Source organism: Callionymus lyra, chromosome 13 (assembly GCF_982586985.1).
Source record: "Callionymus lyra chromosome 13, fCalLyr1.hap1.1, whole genome shotgun sequence".
In the NCBI taxonomy this organism is placed as follows: domain Eukaryota; kingdom Metazoa; phylum Chordata; class Actinopteri; order Syngnathiformes; family Callionymidae; genus Callionymus; species Callionymus lyra.
The window spans coordinates 394,242-400,000 of record NC_141830.1 but is presented as its reverse complement, the minus strand read 5'-3'; the positions used below and the strand labels follow the sequence as shown (position 1 = coordinate 400,000).

Genomic DNA, 5,759 nt, shown 5'->3' with positions numbered 1-5,759 from the left:
TTCCACTCACCAACAACCGTCATGCCACTCTCATCAGTGCATACGCCCACACACTGGATGCTGACCCTGAGTGCAAGGAACTATTCTATGCCTCCCTGCACTCCGCCATAAATAAAGCCTCCCCTACCGACAAGCTCATTCTCCTTGGGGATTTTAACGCGAGAGTGGGCTCTGACGGTGTGCTCTGGAAGGATGTGCTTGGGCAGCACGGTGTTGGTAAGCTCAATGAGAATGGTCTTCGCCTCCTCACTCTCTGCTCCGAGTATCGGCTGGTCATCACCAACACCTTGTTCCAAATGAAGAACAAATTCAAGACCTCCTGGCAGCACCCCCGCTCTAAACACTGGCACCTCCTTGATTATATCATCGTCCGCCAAGCTGACAGGAAGGAGGTGCGAGTCACCAGAGCCATGCGTGGAGCTGACTGTTGGACTGACCACCGCTTGATCAGAACCAAACTCACCCTGGAACTCTGTCCTCCACTGAGGAAAACACAACCTGTAAGAAGCTCAATTGCGATGCACTGAAGTCCCCGAACTCAGTCAACCAGCTCAGGGAACAGATTGCTTTACAGCTGTCCAATCTCCCTGAAACACCAGTCGTTCCTGACATCAACTCTACCTGGAGCACTCTGCGCACTGCTATCTACCAGGCGGCAGTAGAGTCTGTAGGGTACACCAGACGGCGACACAAAGACTGGTTTGATAATAGCGCACCAGGTATCCACAACCTACTTCAGGCAAAGCACAAGGCCCTTGCAGCTCACCTTTCCAACCCCAAATCCACCTCGCTGAAGGCCCACTTCACCAACATTCGGGCAGAAACCCAGCGCACCATCAGAGCCATGGAGAATGACTGGTGGACAAAGAAAGCACATGAGATCCAGCATCACGCGGACACTAACAACTCCCACGCTTTCTATGACGCCATCAAGGTCATCTATGGCCCACAGAGGAAAAACATATCTCCGGTCAGATCAGAAGATGGTACCATCCTGTACAAGGACAAACAACAGATCCTGGACAGATGGGCTGAGCACTTCAACACCCTGCTGAACACCTCATATCCAACCAGGATGGACACACTTGCTGACCTCCCATGCCTCCCAACCGTCACAGATCTGGATTCCTCCCCCAGCTTTGCTGAAGTACGAAAAGCCATCGCTGGCCTGAAGAACAATAAGAGCCCGGGGCTTGATGGAATCCCGGCAGAAATACTGAAGCATGGCGGATACCTGCTCACCCGCAGACTACACCAACTGATCAGTACCATCTGGTCATCTGAAGTCATCCCGCAAGATTGGAAGGATGCCAACATCATCACAATCTTTAAGCGCAAAGGTGACAAAGCAGACTGCGATAATAGCAGGGGCATTTCCCTCCTATCGGTTGCCGGAAAGGTGCTAGAACGGGTGATGCTCCTTCGACTAGCATCTCATGCTACTGATAACATCCTGCCCGAATCCCAGTGTGGTTTTAGGCAACAGCGCAGCACCACTGACATGATCTTTGTTGCTAGACAGGTACAGGAAAAATGCAGAGAACACTGCAAGGACCTGTACCTAGCTTTCATTGATCTGTCCAAGGCCTTCGACACAGTGAACCGGGAACTGCTGTGGGATGTGCTGGGGAAGCTGGGGGTTCCACCAAAGTTCAGGAACATCTTGTGGCAGTTCCATGATGGAATGCAAGCCTGTGTGAGTGTTGGTGGCCAGCAGTCTCCCTTCTTCAGTGTGGATGTAGGGGTCAAGCAAGGGTGTGTCCTAGCCCCTACCATCTTCAACATTTTCCTCTCCACCGTCACCATCCTCTCTCACAAACTCCTGGACCCAGCAGATGGGGTACAGATACAGTACAGACTGGATGGCAACCTCTTCAATATTCGGCGCCTTCAAGCCTTCAAGCCTTCACCAAAACCACCAACCAACACATCTTAGAGCTACAGTATGCAGATGAATGTGCTCTCCTTGCCCACTCACCAGAATACCTACAGCGTGCGTTAAACGTGGTCGCATCCATCTACAGCGCCATTGGTCTCCAAATCAACATCAGGAAAACACAGATAGTTGTCCAGGAGTTCACCCACCAAACACATGTGCGTACCTTCACCCTCGATGGTCATCCCCTTGCCATTGTCCCACACCTACCTAGGCAGCATTCTGTCCCCCTCCTGCAACATTGATGATGACATCCAGGTCCGAGTCGGTCTGGCCTCCGCTGCCTTTGGCAGGCTCAGCTCCAGGGTATTCCACAACAGGAACCTCACCAGCTCCACCAAAGCAGCTGTGTACAAGGCGGTCTGCCTCTCTACACTGCTGTACGGGTCGGAAACCTGGACACCCTACCAGAGGCACATAAAAACACTAGAGGCCTTCCACATCCGCTGCCTTCAAAGGATCCTGGGTGTGTCCTGGGAAGACAGGGTGCCACATGCTGATATTCTTGAACGGACCAACACACCTACCATCGCCATGCTCCTTGCAAAGAAACACCTGCGCTGGGTTGGGCATGTGATCCGTATGCCTGCCCACCGCCTGCCCAGGCAAATCCTCTACGGCCAACTTCTGGATGGCCAGAGATCTGCTGGTGGTCCAAAAAAGCGCTTCAAGGACCATCTTAAAACCCTCCTGAAGCAGTGCAAAATTTCACCTGCAGCATTAGAGTCCCTGGCTGCTGATCGCTATACCTGGAGTTCCTCCTGCCACCAGGGAACTGCTCACCTTCAGGAGCCACAGAGAGGAGGATACGGCGACGTGCACTGAGGCATCAGCTGCTACAGGGCCCACACCCTCCAGTGCTACGTACCTCTGTCCCTCCTGTGGCAAAACCTGCGGATCCCGCATCGGCCTGCACAGCCACATGGCTATGAACCCCCGCAACACACCCCAATAAATGTCTATTCATTAAAATTGGAGCAACGTCATCATCGTTATCGATGGACTGCCATAATGTGTGTGTATGTGTTTGTATGTGTGTGTGGGGGTGTGTTTGTCAGTGTGTGTGTGTGTGTGTGTGTTTGTCAGTGTGTGTGTGTGTGTGTGTGTGTGTGTACTCTCTGTAGTCTTAGCTTGACCTCTGTGACCTTCGCCATCACCTGCTCTCGTCTTAGCGATGTCAGATCCTGGATCAGATTTCCATGAATGAAGGATCTTCTCAGTAGAACCATGTATATGAATGTTCCAGAAGGTCAACACTACGTGTGTGTGTGTGTGTGTGTGTGTGTGTGTGTGTGTGTGTGTGTGTGTCTGTGTGTGTGTGTGTGTGTGTGTGTGTGGAGGTCGTTCTCCTCCCTGAGACTTATAAGTCTTGACTGACGTGGAGACACGTCCTCAGGTCTCCTGGAGCCAGAGCTTGTGTAGATGCTCATGTCCTTCTTAAGCCTCACAGCCTTGATGTTACTACGAAGACGTTCATCTGCAGACCTTTCATCTCCTGCCTGGCTGTTCCCATGTTCCCCTGTTCCCATGTTCCCCTGTTCCCCTGTTCCCATGTTCCCATGTTCCCCTGTTCCCATGTTCCCCTGTTCCCCTGTTCCCATGTTCCCATGTTCCCATGTTCCCATGTTCCCCTGTTTAACAATGTTTTTATTTAATAAAGTGAACAGAACAATATCATTAAACAATGTTTTTATTTAATAAAGTGAAAAGAACAATATCATTAAACAATGTTTTTATTAATAAAGTGAACACAACAATATCATTTAACAATGTTTTTATTTAATAAAGTGAACAGAACAATATCATTAAACAATGTTTTTATTAATAAAGTGAACACAACAATATCATTAAACAATGTTTATATTAATAAAGTGAACACAATAATATCATTTAACAATGTTTTTATTTAATAAAGTGAACAGAACAATATCATTAAACAATGTTTTTATTTAATAAAGTGAACAGAACAATATCATTAAACAATGTTTTTATTTAATAAAGTGAACACAATAATATCATTTAACAATGTTTTTATTTAATAAAGTGAACAGAACAATATCATTAAACAATGTTTTTATTTAATAAAGTGAACAGAACAATATCATTAAACAATGTTTTTATTTAATAAAGTTAACAGAACAATATCATTAAACAATGTTTTTATTTAATAAAGTGAACAGAACAATATCATTAAACAATGTTTTTATTTAATAAAGTGAACAGAACAATATCATTAAACAATGTTTTTATTAATAAAGTGAACACAACAATATCATTAAACAATGTTTTTATTTAATAAAGTGAACAGAACAATATCATTAAACAATGTTTTTAATTAATAAAGTGAACACAACAATATCATTAAACAATGTTTTTATTTAATAAAGTGAACAGAACAATATCATTAAACAATGTTTTTATTTAATAAAGTGAACACAACAATATCATTTAACAATGTTTTTATTTAATAAAGTGAACACAACAATATCATTTAACAATGTTTTTATTTAATAAAGTGAACACAACAATATCATTAAACAATGTTTGTATTTAATAAAGTGAACACAACAATATCATTAAACAATGTTTGTATTTAATAAAGTGAACACAACAATATCATTAAACAATGTTTGTATTTAATAAAGTGAACACAACAATATCATTAAACAATGTTTTTATTTAATAAAGTGAACACAACAATATCATTTAACAATGTTTTTATTTAATAAAGTGAACAGAACAATATCATTTAACAATGTTTTTATTTAATAAAGTGAACAGAACAATATCATTAAACAATGTTTTTATTTAATAAAGTGAACAGAACAAAATTATTTAACAATGTTTTTATTTAATAAAGTGAACAGAACAATATCATTTAACAATGTTTTTCTTTAATAAAGTGAACAGAACAAAATTATTTAACAATGTTTTTATTTAATAAAGTGAACAGAACAATATCATTTAACAATGTTTTTATTTAATAAAGTGAACAGAACAATATCATTTAACAATGTTTTTCTTTAATAAAGTGAACAGAACAATATCATTTAACAATGTTTTTCTTTAATAAAGTGAACAGAACAATATCATTAAACAATGTTTTTCTTTAATAAAGTGAACAGAACAATATCATTTAACAATGTTTTTATTTAATAAAGTGAACAGAACAATATCATTTAACAATGTTTTTATTTAATAAAGTGAACAGAACAATATCATTTAACAATGTTTTTATTTAATAAAGTGAACAGAACAATATCATTTAACAATGTTTTTCTTTAATACAGTGAACAGAACAATATCATTTAACAATGTTTTTATTTAATAAAGTGAACAGAACAAAATTATTTAACAATGTTTTTATTTAATAAAGTGAACAGAACAATATCATTTAACAATGTTTTTATTTAATAAAGTGAACAGAACAATATCATTTAACAATGTTTTTCTTTAATAAAGTGAACAGAACAATATCATTTAACAATGTTTTTCTTTAATAAAGTGAACAGAACAATATCATTAAACAATGTTTTTCTTTAATAAAGTGAACAGAACAAAATTATTTAACAATGTTTTTATTTAATAAAGTGAACAGAACAATATCATTTAACAATGTTTTTCTTTAATAAAGTGAACAGAACAATATCATTAAACAATGTTTTTATTTAATAAAGTGAACACAACATTATCATTTAACAATGTTTTTATTTAATAAAGTGAACAGAACAATATCATTTAACAATGTTTTTATTTAATAAAGTGAACAGAACAAAATTATTTAACAATGTTTTTATTTAATAAAGTGAACAGTACAATATCA

The 5,759-nt window shown here is 39.5% G+C and overlaps 1 pseudogene; it reads left to right on the top strand.

Moving 5' to 3' along the window:
• LOC148066887 (uncharacterized) overlaps positions 1-2,761 on the top strand; it is a 3,672-nt pseudogene extending 911 nt beyond the window's left edge.
• The last annotated feature ends 2,998 nt before the right edge of the window (positions 2,762-5,759 follow it).